This window comes from Leptonychotes weddellii, chromosome 5 (genome assembly GCF_054177405.1).
Source record: "Leptonychotes weddellii isolate Sample4059 chromosome 5, ASM5417740v2, whole genome shotgun sequence".
In the NCBI taxonomy this organism is placed as follows: Eukaryota; Metazoa; Chordata; class Mammalia; order Carnivora; family Phocidae; genus Leptonychotes; species Leptonychotes weddellii.
Genome location: NC_138373.1, coordinates 126,876,838 through 126,893,267, shown reverse-complemented (window position 1 = coordinate 126,893,267; position 16,430 = coordinate 126,876,838).

Here is a 16,430-nt window from a genome sequence, read left to right as displayed (position 1 = left end):
TTTCTCTCTCATGCTCTCTCACTCTCTCAAATAGAAAAAAAAAAAAATGACATTATTGTCTACAGGTATCCATCTAACATTCCATGTTTGAGATTTTGGAATCAGTGGAAAAGAAAGGAGGAATGGGAAAAGCATTTAAAACCAATTAATGTTCATATGAAGATTAATCACATTTCTCCTATTTACAAGTTGTGTGACTGCAAAATGGTTTACCATCTCTGTGCCCCAATTTACCTATCTGTAAAATGAGCATGGTAATATAGGTTCATAACTTATTTTCCAAAACCCTTGGGTCCGAGAGTGTTTCAGATTCAGAATGTTTTGAATTTTAAATATATAATTCAGCACAAACACCACATATTTACATAACAGTCTCAGCAGGGTCTCAAGCTGCATATTAAAATTGCTCCAATAAAACGAATATTCAAACTAAGAGATGATTCGAGAATATAAATAGCCTCATATCAATTCAGGTCAAATCTTTGCCTGTATGAAAAAACAAACAAACAAAAAAACCAAAGTTTTTGGGCCCCTGGGTGGCTCAGTTGGTTAAGCGACTGCCTTCGGCTCAGGCCATGATCCTGGAGTCCCGGGATCGAGTCCCGCATCGGGCTCCCTGCTCGGCAGGGAGTCTGCTTCTCCCTCTCCCACTCCCCGTTTGTGTTCCCTCTCTCGCTGTGTCTTTCTCTGTCAAATAAATAAATAAAATCTTTAAAAAAAAAAAGCCAAAGTTTTCCAGACTTGTCTTTTAAAACTGTAGGTAAAAAAAACAAGTGACGTGAAATAATATATACATAATAGGGTAACTTAAGTGGATAAATAAATCATTTCACACTTTTTAGAGATCAAAAGGCATTAGAAAAGGCCTAGAAAGGCATTAGAAAAGTAATATTAGAAAAAAAGTGTATATGTAGTCAATATAAAGCACTTGCAATTACCCGTAACTGCAATTATCTAACTTAATATTTTAGATATGAATCACATTATATTCTGTATCAGTAATATTTAATAATAATTTTTACACTGTCAAATTGAAAGTCATGCCTGATTGTTTTTGTGTCACAGGATATAAACCCATTCAATTAATAATGGCTATAATAGCCATTAAGAAACCATAAAAAAATATCCTCAAGTGACCCATGAGTGCTGGATCTCTCATAGATCAAACCTCCAATATTTGAATTATTTCCACCATTATTTTTTTATCCGTGAAAGCTTCTGACACTTTTGTTACTTAAAAAATGAGATTTTAAGCATAGGATATGAATTAAACTTTATGTCCTTCCAAACCTGATTGCAGAGACTCAAGTAGGCTAATGCTAACACCACTTACAAGGTTAAAATGTAATTTCACCTGAAGTCCATATTTGAATGTAGATTTCTAAAAAAAATTTTATTGCCATATGAGCTAAGAGCTCAGACATTTCAGACTTTTAGAACTACTTTGCTAAATGTTAAACATATTATTTTCCCTCTCATAACATTATTACCAGATATTTTCATGTAAAATATAGGTTGGTATTTTGAGGCTAATTAATAGCAAACTAGTAATTTGAGGTCATGAAAGATAGGAATGTTAGAGAAACAGATATTAAGATACTATTCATCCGACACATATGTAAGAAGTAAATTGGTATCATTATTGTAATTCTAATTACTGGCACTGTGCTAAGAAATTTACAAATATTATTTCACTTAATCCCAATGAACTCTATGATTCTATCCAACCCTATGATAGGCTAAATATCATAGTATGATGATGATAAAAATAGTAATATTAATATTGCCCAACATTATACTTTTTCACATATTATCTCCTTTTTTTTTTTTTTTTAAAGATTTTATTTATTTATTTGAGAGAGAGAGCACATGAGAGGGGGGAGAGTCAGAGGGAGAAGCAGACTCCCTGCTGAGCAGGGAGCCCGATGCGGGACTCAATCCCGGGACTCCAGGATCATGACCCGAGCCGAAGGCAGTCGCTTAACCAACTGAGCCACCCAGGCGCCCTCACATATTATCTCTTTTAATCCCCTTAGTAACCCCCTGATAAATACTATTATTGTTGCCTTTTTCAGTTGAAGAAATTATCATTCTTTGTGATATAACCTCTTAATCATAACTGGCAAATTAATTGATGTGCAAGCTGGCTTCATACACTTCATACATAGAATAGTACTTACCCAAATTAAATTCCTCAAAATTTGTTCTTTGTGTAGAAAATTTTCAAAATTAGTACCCCAGTTTGTTCAAGCATCTTGTTTCCAAATAGGAATGATATTCATTACTTACTTACTTAAAGTTTCTTTTAAGCCAATGATTCATTTTATAATTACAAAAATGAAAAACAAAAGATACTAAAAAATGATCAACTAGTGTGTGTTTCCAAAGAAATTCTAGTTAAAGAATAGTTATATTTACTTGTCTTTTCTTATCTTCCAGTATCAAATGTACACACAAACCTGTTCTCTCAGTTATTTGGTGGCCAACAAATTTATGTACAGTATTTAGTATTTTGCTAAAGAAAAAGGTGAATAGCAGTACATTTTAAAATGTTTATGTATATGAATATTATATTTTATAAATATTGGAGTCAGATGAAAATGCAGATTTTTAACAAAGAAAAATTATGTAGAATTATGAACTATTAATGCATTGGTATACATCTTCTTAGTATAGTGTTTTATATTTCCCTTACTATATTACAAACATATTTTTACAACATTAAATGGTCTGATAAGTCAGTATTCTAGTGGCTTATAGTTGAATATATTTTATTGTAATGCTGAACCATCATAATCTGTTAATTGAGCTATTGACTTTTAGATTATGACTATGCTAAAATAAAAAATAATTAATGAAGTTTGTGTATTTAAATCTTTTTATTTTAAGATTTACTTATTTATTAGAGAGAGAGAGAGGACCAGGAGGAGGGGCAGAGGGAGAGAGTAACTTAAGCAGACTCCACACTGAGCCTAGAGCCTGAAGCGGGGCTCGATCTCACCCTAAGATCAGGACCTGAGCCGAAACCAAGAGTCGGATGCTTAACTGACTGAGCCACCCAGGTGTCCCTGTGTATTTAAATCTTTAAACACTTTTTGGATAAATTTTCTTTACAGATTTCTGTTTTAGACAAAATATCCATATAGATATTCATACCACATTTCATGTTAAACTAAGTTCCTTGACAAATTTTGACATATTAACTATAATCATAAATATATATCAGATGCATAATGCAAAGTATTCCTTTTTGAACTTTGAAAAAAATTCCTTGGATCACACTAAATAATCAATTTTAGTGGAAAGAAAATGTAGAAAAATAATATTGTATATCTTTCAGTTCTGAAAAAGAAAGAAAATATGATTATTTTCCCCAGCCCCTTCTTACACAGGTTTATTAAAAGATGGAAGTTCTTAATCATATTACCATAAAGCTATAATATTTCCCACCATTTTTAAAAGAAAGGATATTTTGCTTTCCCAATTAATTTGAAATGACAGTTCAATCAAACGGGAGATAGGGGGAAAAAAATCACTTCATGGAATTGGCTTTAGGCTCCAAGAAAACATGAAGCAAAGTTATAACCACATTCTTTTCCAATAATATCCTGACACATTGCAGTATGCCTCTATTAACTTCCAGTTCTCTAGAAAATTCTATTTTATCCAGACTTCGGAAAGAAAATACGCTTTTAGAAAATTATTATATTTTTTGTTTAAAATAATTAACATTAGATTTTAAAACGATCTTTTGGAACTTTAAGTGCCTTAAGCCTTAACAACAACAACAAAAAAGAGATAAAGACAGAGAAAGAGAGGCAGAGAGAGAGAGAGAAAATGGATACCCAAATTGGGGGATTTAAGAATGTGGTTTTGATGGGCAGAGGTTATAGGGAAAATGGGGACATGGACTACATGTTTCTTAAGTCTGGTTTTTTCCCCTTGTGCACATGGAGAACCATTAACAATGCAATGATTAATTTCAGAATAACAGAAAAGTCCAGCTAGCCCCCTGACATTTAATAAATCCTTTTCTTGGAACACATGACATTTATTCTTTCTTTTTAATAGGTACTTCCTCTTTGAACCAAAGCTGTTAAAGGCTGTCTGGCCTGAAGAATCCCTTACGGAGTTTAGAAAAGAAAGGGAAAGAGTTTATTTTTTTCACCTAGGTTGGTCTTGTTTCACAAATGTCCTGTTCTATAATACTTCATAGAGGCTCAGGATCCCAAGATGGGTTTTTTCCCCCCTAACAACTGAAGTGCTAACATGGTAAGGTATGTTCAGTATCATGAGAGTTGTGTCTGTTCTACCTGTAGGGCAGATTCTTCTTCAAAGAATATGTCTTACATTTTGGAGTTAAAGTAAATGAGTCAGAGGGATACTACTGAGCAAAGAAAAATAGGATAAATAAACTCAGGGATGGGGCATCATGTGCATATTTCATTAGGATATCACTTTGTCTCATAGAAGCCTATTTCTTTATCATATTTTATGCTTAAAAACAAATTATTACAAAATGATATTTTCAGATGACAAAGACTAAGATTGATTAGTTTAGCTTATGTTTAATTGGCAAGTAATATAGCAAGCTACATATTATATTAACAAATGTCACTACAACACAGATAGGAGACTAATGGTTATGCTTTACCCTCACATTTTATAGTTGATGTAAAGTCTATATATTATGGTTAATACAAAGTATATAGGCAATATAGCATGGGTGGAGGGACTATGGATATGTTTCACCCTGACACGCTATAGTTAATAAATGGTACTGTAGCTGAGATAGGGAGACCTTTAGGTATGTTGGTCTGTCTACCTTGTGTAATGCAGTTTAATATTTACTCAGTAATACTGATCAAAATAAAGAATCAAGTCTATGCATTTCCTGTTAAAGTTTTTAATTTCCAGGTCATTAATATAGATCAGCCTTTAATATAATGCATTTTAGTTTCTAAGATGAGAACACGTAATTTGCATTTTCTAAAGTCACAGCATGAGACTGCTTAAACTCTGCAGCTGGATGTTTATAGCTGCTTTTTTCCTAATTCTCCTTGTGGTGCTGTAATTGGATGTGCTAACATATTAAAATTCACATCTTTTGTGCTGATGTTATATTAATGCATTTTCTCAAGTTGAGCATTCAATTGCAACAGTGCAAATAATAATGGAAATACAAAGGGCTCTGCTGTCCCTATTTTTTTCTTTTGCTGTAAATTAAAGGTGAATGAACTCATTATGATATAGAAGACCTTCCCTGCCCTAGTTCTTCCTTATTTCTCCAGCTCCCTCTCCTGCTACTCCTGTATATACATAATCTATGTTATACTAAAGTTCTTATGATTCAGTAAGAATTGAACCATGATGCCACACTGGGTAGGGAGAATGTAGGAAAGAAAAGATAGTTTAGATGTATATTTAGTAGGACTTGGTATTTAATTAATTAAAAGTGGGATGTAATAGACAAGGGATAATCTTGGATGACTCCCAAATTTGTATTTTGTGTCCTGTAGTGAATTAAGTCCTAAGGGGAGAGGGGCTAAGAACTTGGAAATGTTACCATACATAGGATTCTGCATGATCCCCCATGGTTTCCCTATACCTTGCCTGTACCTGTGTAAGTTAGTTTCTTTATGAACCTCTTCTCTAGCTTGTATCATTTCTTTCCTGCCAGAACTTTGGTACAATAACTGGTACCAAAGTGGCCCCACGAAGCAGAATTTCAAATCTGGGAAATGGATTGCTCACATATTTGAAGACTGTGGGGGAGAAATGGGACATGGCTAATCCATGACATGCAGTGACATTAAGATTACTCAAATGGTCACTGATACTGCCATGGGATGAACTGTATGGGCAGGCTATAGCGTTGGCATATCAAGCAATTGTAAAACTCAGTTGCTATAGCAAAATCTGGCTTTTTCTGATGGCCCTAGAGAATGTAGATGTGGAAAACAAGCAACTGAGAACTAAAAATACGTGGCATAGATGACCAGAAAGTTTAGAAAGAAGCCTTGAAGGAATCCCTCATTTCCTGTTGCCAGAATAAAGATGTAGGTGAAAACCAAGTTCAAGGTCCAATTGTGAGGATTTCAGAGTATTAGCTCTAACTCAAAAGAGACTTCTGGGTCTCTCATCAGAGCACAAAATGTATTGTTGAGGAAGCTGCCAGCCTGATAAATGTGGAATTTTGTGAACGGGTTGCTAAACACAGCCATGATTAAAAGTGAAATAAATTATCTGAAAAGGCTATTAAAATAATCTCTCTTTCCCCATCTATGTATCTGTATGAAGCAGAAATTTCTTCATATGCTTCAACCAAACAACATATTGTGAAATACTCAATGCAGAAACCTAGATGGGATTCCAACTGTCTTCTATTAAACCTGATGTTAGAGTTTTAGCAAAAAATATGAAACAATGCCTTCTTTCTCACTGTAAGTTTTTATTTTAGAAAATGTAGTTATTTTTCACAAATCACATTACTTATGTTAGCATGTAAACCTACTACCCAATTTATTTATTAATTTTAAAGTAAATACATATTTTGAAATTGTGTGGTTTTAACTTATAATACAGTAAATAGTGAGGTATATGTTATATAAGTATATATAACAGCTCTTTCCTAAACAAGTCTTAAGAACTCAAAGGAAGGGGGTTCTGAGATTTAAAAGTTTGAGAACCAGTGCTTTAGATCATTCCTTTACTGGTTATACAGCTCACTCTCAATTTTTCTTAAATCTTTATTAAAGATCATCTACCCTGATTATCAGAAAATTGCAATCCTCTCCAAATATGTATCTCCTATCCTCATCTTTTGCCTTATTTTTAAAAACTTATTAATTTACATGCCTATGATTTATTTTGTTTATTGTATGTCTCTTTGAGTGAATGTAAATTCCCTTATATGGCAGGGAAATAACCTGCCATAATTACCCTTATATCTATCATGCCTAGAAGAGAGCCTTGCGCATGTAGATGTTTAATATTTTTCACTGACTTGCTGAATGTATAAATGAATGAATTTCGGTTATCAATTTCAGGTAGACTTCTCTGACTTCCCTAATTGGCTAGAGCAAGGGCTCTTAATAATTTAGTGCCATGGACATGTCAGAGTATATTTTTATAAAGTTTAAGAATATGATTATCATAAAATATTGAATGAACACCTGTCAAAACACATTCAAATCATTAATGAGGTAAGTAGCAGGAAGTTTAAGTTGGTTCAAAGGGACAGGAGTGGTATTGTTATTGGAAACACAATACTGAGTATGTTTGCTGTTTAGATATAAAACTAGTTAATATTCTACAAAGCAATAAAACCATAATTTGGTGGGTTATATTTTACTGAAAGAAAATGCCAGATAGAAACACATAAGTTAATAAGCAAAATCACATAGTCTGAGTCTTTGATCAATAGTAGATAATGATTTTTTTTAAAGATTTTATTTATTTATTTTGAGAGAGAGAGAGAGAGAAAACGCACACACGCATGTATGCATGATAGGGTGGGGGAGGGGCAGAGGAAGAGAAAGAATCTCAAGCAGACTCCACACTGATCGTGGAGCCTGACTCAGCGCTCCATTCCAGGACCCTGAAATCGTGACCTGAACCAAAATCAAGAGTCCGACACTTAACCGACTGAGCCACCCAGACGCCTCTGTATTAGATAATGATTTAAACAGCAGCATTACTGATTCCCCTAGATAATGAAATATTCCTTAGGTTGATTTGTTATATCTATTAGTCATAACTTTGGATAATTTTTCTTAAGAGTCCTTCTTTTATGATCATAAGTAATCTTCAAAGATCATTCCTAATCCTAAAATGGCTAGTTTCATTGTGCTTTGATCTGATTATTTACATAGATGCACTGAGAAGTGTTAATTAATACAAGCCTCATAGAGCATACAGAGTTAGGCAAATTAGTGCTAGAAAATTAACTTTGTTTGGAAATTTCATAAGGAATATAGGATTGGACTTTTTTAAAAGATTTTATTTATTTATTCATGAGAGAGAGAGAGAGGCAGAGGCAGAGGGAGAAGCAGGCTCCCCGCAGAGCAGGGAGCCTGATGTGGGACTCGATCCCAGGACCCTGGGACCATGACCTGAGCTAAAGGCAGACACTTAACTGCCTGAGCCACCCAGGTGCCCCAGGATTGGACTTTTAAACTGCTCTTTGTTTGCTCTTTTATTTCAACTCTAAAAAACCCCATACATATATATATGTGTGTGTGTGTGTGTGTGTATATAAATATATAAAGTGTAATTTTACTCATCCATAAAAAAGAATGAAATCTTGCCATTTGCAATGACATGGATGTCAGGGAAAGATAAATACCATATGATTTCACTCATATGTGGAATTTAAGAAACAAAACAAATGAGAAAGAGGGGGAAAAAAGAGTAGTAAACCAAGAAACAGACTCTTAATTAAAGAGAACAAACTGATGGTTACCAAAGAGGAGGTGGCTGGGGGGATGGGTGAAATAGGTGATGGGGATTAAGGTGTGCACTTGCTGTGACGATTTATGGAAGTGTTGAATCACTATATTGTACAGCTGAAACTAATATTACACTGTATGTTAACTAACTGGGATTTAAATAAAAATTTTAAGTCTCTTTATATAAGATTTCTTGCAATGTCTATAAATTTTGGTGCATTCTTTCCTCTTTGAAATTGCCCAAATAATCTGAGATCTCTGACCTATCAGGAAATGATCTTTCTTGTTAGTTGTGGGACTGGCACCTTGTAATTCATATGATAATTGCCAGTCCAACTTGGTATGAGAGTGTTATGAATATCAGTTCCATACTTATGCCTTAACGGTTAGTTTCTGAGGCTTATTATTAAGTGTAGTACTTTATTATGACCTTGATTCCACCATCAATTTGTCAAATGTGTCCTGGTAAAAAAGAATGATGGATTCTTATTGAACACCTATGAAATAAATGCATTACCATGAATAGTAAGAAGACTCTATAAAAGCATCTATTTCTGAATTCTGAGAGGTCAGTGAGATCAGATATCATATTTTAAATGTCTCACTTCAGTTTACAAAAGCATAATCTACTAACTTGAAGGTTATAGATTAATAAGGAAGGAAAAGTCTTTCTCACAAATCCATCAGAAAATAGACCTCTAGAAATAGTACTAACAGTATGCCAAGAGAGATAACCACAATTAAATAGGCCTCATTAATGTATCTGATTCTATAAAATTAATTCCTGTTCTTCTGGATATGTTTTCTTGAAATCTTCTGCTTTTGGACTAAAATGATTCCTGATAATCATAATTCAGTCCTCTGGGCAGCCTGCAAATTGTCTGAGTAATGTTCACTTAAACTCCAAAGTCTGTAACCATGAGTCATTTCTAGAACGATTACTTGGTACAATCCTTTCAATGAGTCTCTGAGACTGACTCATTCTTTGCATGCAGTGTGTAGCAGAGCCTTTAAGAAAACACGAAAGGAAAGAAGAAAGTTGATGATGACTGATGAATGGAAGTAATTAACTTATTAGAAAATGAGGCGAGATCACAAAATGGTCAGACTATAAAACTAGATTCCATTCAGTGATGCAGCAAATGGAAAATAACCTACCTTGTGCAAACTAGATTCGTGTACGCATGTTCCGAGTCTTAATGCCCAACACATTCTATAACATCTCTTTTTATTTAACCCCTTTGAACATCACTCCTACTTCAACTCCATCCTGCCATCCTAAACTGGCTTACTGCCACTACTGTTAAAATAGAATAGTGTGTAAAGGGCCTAGAATAGGCAAAATATTGAAAAAGAAGAAAAAAATTGAAGAAGTTAACCATCTTATTTCAAAGCTTGCTACAAAGTTACAGTAATCTAGACACTGCTATTGGCATAAGAATAGACATAAAGATGAATGGAACAGCATAAAGTCCAGAAATAGACCCATGCATAAATGATCCCCCCCGCATTGGTGTCAAGATGATTCAATGGAGAAAGCACTGTTTTTTCAGTAAATGGTGCTGGACCAATAAGATATCTATGTACAAAGGAAGAAGAACCTTGATCCATATAAAACTTGAAATGACTCATAGACCTAAATGAAAAAGCTAAAACTATAAAATTTCCAGAGTAAAACATAGGGGAATCTTTGTGACCTTGGGTGAGGCAAAGTTTATGATCCATAAAAGAAAACATTGATAAATTCAACTTCACCAAGATAAAAAATTTTGTTCTTGGGAAGGCATCATTAAGAAAATGAAAACACAAGCTGGGAGACTTGACTAGGAGAAAGTATTTGAAGATTATATATCTGATAAAGAACTTGTGTGCAGAATATACAAAGAACTCTTACAAGTCAATCTACTAACTCGAAGGTTAGATATAGATTAATCAGAAAGGAAAAGGCTTTCTCACAAATCCATCAGAAAATAATAAGAAAACAAACCCAATTAGAAATCTGTTCAAGGATTTGAATAGATACATCACCAAAGAAAATATATGGATGGCCATAGGCACATGAAAAGATGCCCAGTATTAGGGCAAACTCAAATCATACCTACTACAATGGCTAAATATCTAAAACAGACAATACCAGGATGGGTGAGGATGTGGAGAAACTGGAATCTCCTGTCAAAAACTGAAAGGCCTGAGATTTTACCCTACTTGCAAGCTAACAAGTTAGCCCTCCACCTTTTGTGGATGCTGGCAGAAGATACAAGACTCCTGACTCTGACACAAAGGACAGTTTATTACAACAGCAGTAGCCAGAGTATTATTTTCTTGCGCCAGCTCTCTGAGTCCTAATTCCCATAGAGTGATGCGATGAGAGCCAGGTGAATAGTCTGTGTGCCGTGATTTTTGTTGTTGTTATTTATTTATTTATTTCAGAGAGAGCTTGTGTTCTGGCGGGGCGGGAGGCGGGGAAGGGGCAGAGGGAGAAAATCTTCAAACGGACTCCCTGCTGAGCATGGAGCCCAGTGAGATCATGACCTGAGCTAAAACCGAGTCAGATGCTGAACCGACTGAACCACACAGGTGCCCCTTGTTTTTGTTAAATCACACCTGAAGACCCCTAAGCTTAGGAAATATAAATCTTTTATAAAGGGCTGCAAGCAAATCTGCTGACCTTTGCCCCAGAGGGAGATATTATTTTTATTATACTAGAGTGTAAACATTCTCTTGGCTTTTTCAAGGCTGTTCACTATACAAACACACTTTAAAAAGATAGTCTGAAACAAAAGAGCAGTTAATTCTGCTGGCAAATGTGCAGAAATATGAAAGACACATAACACTTGTCTCCTAGCACCCTCAAACATTACTGGTGAAAATGTAAAATGGTACAGACACTTTAGAGAAATTTGGCAGTTTTTTTTTTTTTTAATTTGGCAGTAAACATATACTTACCATACAATTTGGTGAGTCTATTCCAAGGTATTTACTTAAAAAAAAAAAATTCAGGTATGCCTGGGTGGCTCAGTCGCTGGGCGTCTGCCTTCGGCTCAGGTCGTGATCCCAGGGTCCTGGGATCGAGCCCCGCATCGGGCTCCCTGCTCTGCGGGAAGCCTGCTTCTCCCTCTCCCACTCCCCCTGCTTGTGTTCCCTCTCTCGCTGTCTCTCTCTCTGTCAAATAAATAAAATCTTTAAAAAAAAAAATTCATACAAAGACTTCTATGAATATGTGAACATTATTCATAATAGCCCCAGATTATAACTCAACAAAGCTGTTTTTGTTTTGTTTTGTTTTGTTTTAAGGCACAGAAAAAATACAGCAGTGTGTCGAAGAGTTCCCAGTTCCCTCCATAGCATCAGCTTTAAGGTATTTACTCTATTTAAATGGTTCTCAGCCCTCACTTTGCTTCAGAATCATCTGGAGAGCTTTTTAAAAAATACTAGCACAATACAAGCAATCCCCAATTCCAAGATTTTGATCCAATCAGCTTGAATAGAGTATTCTTTTGTTTGTTCCTAGTTGATTCTAATGGGCAGCCGAAGTTGAGAAAAAAACACTGCACTAGTTTTCTAGAATAATTTTGAGGCCATTTTGGGAGTCAGTGTTGCCGGCACCTGTGATCCCGCCAACCTGCAGGGAAACCCTCAGAAAGCAATTGAAGAGAACATTTTCTCTACCTATTCAGTAAAGCTGCAGTTCTCAGCACAGGTTAGGGTTTAGAGGGTGGTTTCCAACATTCTTTGGGGGGTTTTCCCAAATATGTGTGCTTGGGGTGTCGTTGTATCCCCACTCCATACTGGAAATTCCTTGCTACTTCTCACCTCTCTCCACCCAGATTTCACGGCCGCATACTGCTGGGTGGTTAAAGTTTCTTTTACCTTTTAGGGGAAAAGAAAAAGAGGAATTAAGGTAGACCCTATGACTTCAATATGTACAGAATGTATGTACCTTACGTCCTGAAAGATAGACATGGCTACTTCATATTAACTCTTTCTTTTCAAATTTTATTTTCTTAATTAAAATAGCAAATTACAGATATATTGATACTTGTTTTAACTAGGAAAATATTCAAAGTTATATAAATAAAAAGTTAAAATTCACCCCCACCCTCCTTATTCTTTTTTCCCTTTTTTCCCCTTTTTTATTGTTATGTTAATCACCATACATTACATCATTAGTTTTTGATGTAGTTTTCCATGATTCATTGCACTCTCCTCATTCTTATCCCGTGGTAACTACTATAAAAGGACTAGTTCTTTTCCTTCCACAATGCCTATTATGCTCACACAAACATGAAAAATCATAAATAAATGGCGTACTGTTATTGCTTTTTGTAATGATTCACCTTAAATATGATCAATATGTATTTCTGATCTCTCTCTAATGATCTCTCTATATATAATCTTTCCTTTAAATAATTCCATAATAGAATGACTGTACCAAAATTTATCCATATATTTTATCTTTGATACTTGAATGTTCCCTTGTTTTTGTCATTACAAATTTGCTACATTAAATGTCACTAGATACATGGCCTTAAATTTTGGCACTTTTATTTTTATTGGATAGATCCCCCAGGTGGGATTATTGTATCAAAAGTGTGTTTGTGTGTGTGTATATTAGATTTAAAGATATTGTCAAATCTTTTTTAAAAGATTGCAGCAGCTTACACTGTATTTCTGTTTTTTTGTTTTTGTTTTTGTTTTTTAGAGAGGGAGAGGAGGGGGAGGGGCAGAGAGAGAGAGAGGGAGGGAGAGAATCCCAAGCAGTCTCCACGCCTAGCAGGGAACTCCACGCGGGGCTTATCCCCCAACCCCGATATCATGACCTGAACCGAAATCAAGAGCTGGCGCTCAACCAACTATGCCACCCAGGCACCTCAACTTGGACTGTATTTTTAATACTTGCCAGTTTGAACAGGGCTTAAGATAATTATCCTGTTAATGGCTTGTAACTCTCATTGTGCATTTCCTTTTCCTTGACTACCAGGGAGGATGAGCAGCTATTCCTATGCTTGTTGAGTATGTGGGTTTCTTCTCTAAATTTTCTTAGCATAAGACTTTATTCTTCTCTTAGGTTCCTTTTTTCTTACCACCTTATACAAGACTTTTAATAATAGGGAATTTATACCTTTACCTATTGTATCTGTTGCAGTATTTTTTGCCCCCAGTCACTTGCCTTTAACTTTGTGGTGTTTTCCCTTTTTTTTTTTTTTGAGAGAGAAAGAATCTTAAGCAGGCTCCATGCCCAGTGCTGAGCCCAACACGGGGTTGGATCTCATGACCCTGAGATCATAACCTGAGCCAAAATCAAGAGTTGGACACTTAACCCATTGAGCCACTCAGGCACCCCTTCCTTATGACTTTTAAATCTCTTGTCTTATAGAGGAAGACTTTTCCCATCTGGAGATATGAAATTTTCCAACATATTATTCTAGTGTTTCTATGGGTTTGAAATTTATTTTGAAAATTTTAAAAATTTCATGTGGTCTTTCCATTTGTATAGAGCATGAGGTAGAGGTCTAGCTTTTTCTTCCAGAAGTGTGACTAATTATGTTAGCATACATTGTTATTGAGCTCATTCTACACTTCATGAAATTATCTTGTCATGTATTAAATTCCTAATATGCTTTTTTGGGTGTTCTACTTTGTTTTTTCTTCTGTCTGCCTCAAACTGTTTTGATTACTGCGATTTTATGTTATTATTAATTCAATATTCTTATGACACTGAACTATCATTTTTAAGTCTGACAGAGGATAAATATACTTATTTTTACTTGCATTTTTATCATAGTTGGAGTCATTATGTAACATTTAAAGTGTTTCTAAGGGCTTCTGTTGTTTATGCTAAATTATTATGCAAACACAGGAATGTCCTTTTAAGTTAAACTGCCCTCTAAAGCCAGCAGGGGGAGTACAAGGCACTGTTTTACTGGTGAGGAATTAAAAATCATTTAGAAATATATCCTTTCACTGACTTATGGAATAAATTAAAGAATTCAAAATATGTATTCCATCAAATATTTTCTTTGATCAAAATTTACACCTACATAATCAAAACTTGCCTAAATATTTATAGGTCCTCCATAAGTCACATAATTTAGAGAAGAACCTAAATTTCCTTTTGAGGGAGAGGAAGATTTGGCACAAGTTTGTGAATACAATGAGGATAACATAAAATTGAAATAATATATGGAGTATAGTTAATGGGATTCCGACTTATTTTTGAAAATCAAACAAAAAGATCCCGAGAAAATGACAATAGATTAGTTAATAAATGCTTATTATTTTGTCGCTTATTTTTGATCACACGAACACCGTTTTCTAATGCTTGAATGTACATATAAACAGTTGGAAGTTTTGCATGAATAACACTTCTAAACATTTTTGAAGTGCTTATTTTTTTAAAATGCAAGAAATTATAAAACATTGCAAACATGATAACCTAAAAAGGGGTTGACATTTTAGTAGGAACTTATAAATAGGCTAATTTATATTGGATATTTTGCAAACGCTGGTTTATTCCAATGGAAGTTTTTGTCTGCAGCCTGCTGCTCTATGATAGTTATAAATATCAGAATGATGGAGACTGCCATGAAGCAGAAAATGCTTCAGTGAACCTCTCAGTAGCAGTAATTCAATCAAGCAAAGGTTGCAAAAGCCCTGTGGGCCACTTGTTATGCGATAGCAGAAGTAGACCTGATTTTGTTGTATCAAATATTTTTAAGCCAGGAAGCTTAGTGTTAAATTTAATGCTCTATCAGGGTAACTCTATTACCCTGAGTTTGATGTATCCATTTCATTTTGTTCCACATTTTGTTCTGTTTGTTGTCAAAATATATTACCTGCTCTGTGTGTGTGTGTGTGTTTATGCAAGATGGTAAGTTATAAATAAAATTAAATATTTAAAAGTACAATAAGGTGTTGTTAGAATAATTTTATTTTAAAGCTAATATATCTCAAATATATATACTTTTTAGCACAACTAGAATTAAATTTTGAAATAAATATCTAGAGTGATATATTTTAACTATTATCATTGCTGAATTTTCTACACTTCTATTTTCAAAATATTTTACCCAAGATGAGCATTTAAATTTTTAATTTTTCAAGAAACACAAATTTAACTACTTTTGAGTTTCTAGTTATCTTTTATGAAAAGTTATATAAGTATCTTGGCAAAATATACTCAGTTGAAAATAGGTTTATAAAACAACTAGGAAAAATATGCTTGATTATCCATCTTTTCTTGGAGATAGTAAATAATTGAGTATTACCTCAAAGTGAATCAAAGAAAGAAGTGGGTATATTTTATTACATAAACTTAAAAATATTTATGCATATCAAAATAAACATAATCAAACTTAAAAGGCAAGCTCCAAATGGGGAAAAAATGTACCATATGTTAAAGATTATAGAACACAGCTCAATATTAAAAAGAGCATACATTTCAAAATGTAGGCATTTCTTAAAAATACAAATGATTACTAGATATACAAAAAAAAACCAACCCATTCTCATCAGCAAATTTCAACAATGAAGTTTTTTTTTTCCTTTCAACATGGCAGTTAAAAATGATAATATATAGTGTTTTAATTTGGGGAAGTCATTACACACATTTCCAGTGAGTATCTAATCTGATGCAATTTTCAGGCAGATGATATTTATCAAGAGGTTTAAAAATATCTGTGCACTTTGACTTGGTAATTCCATTCCTAGAAATTTATCCTAAAGATATATTCAGAAATTGGCACTTTACATTCATTCTTTCCTTTGCCGGGAAGCTCTTTCTGGGATAACCATGTGGATGCTCCCTCACTGGCTTCTCATCCATCTTCAGCAGTCAACTATTCAGTAAGACCTCCCCTAACCACCCTATTTAAATAGCCAATCCCACTTTTCCATCTGAAACTCTCTTATTTTATTCTTTTTTCTTTATTCCATCGCACGTAACATCTTCCAACATATCCTCTAATTTACATATTTATC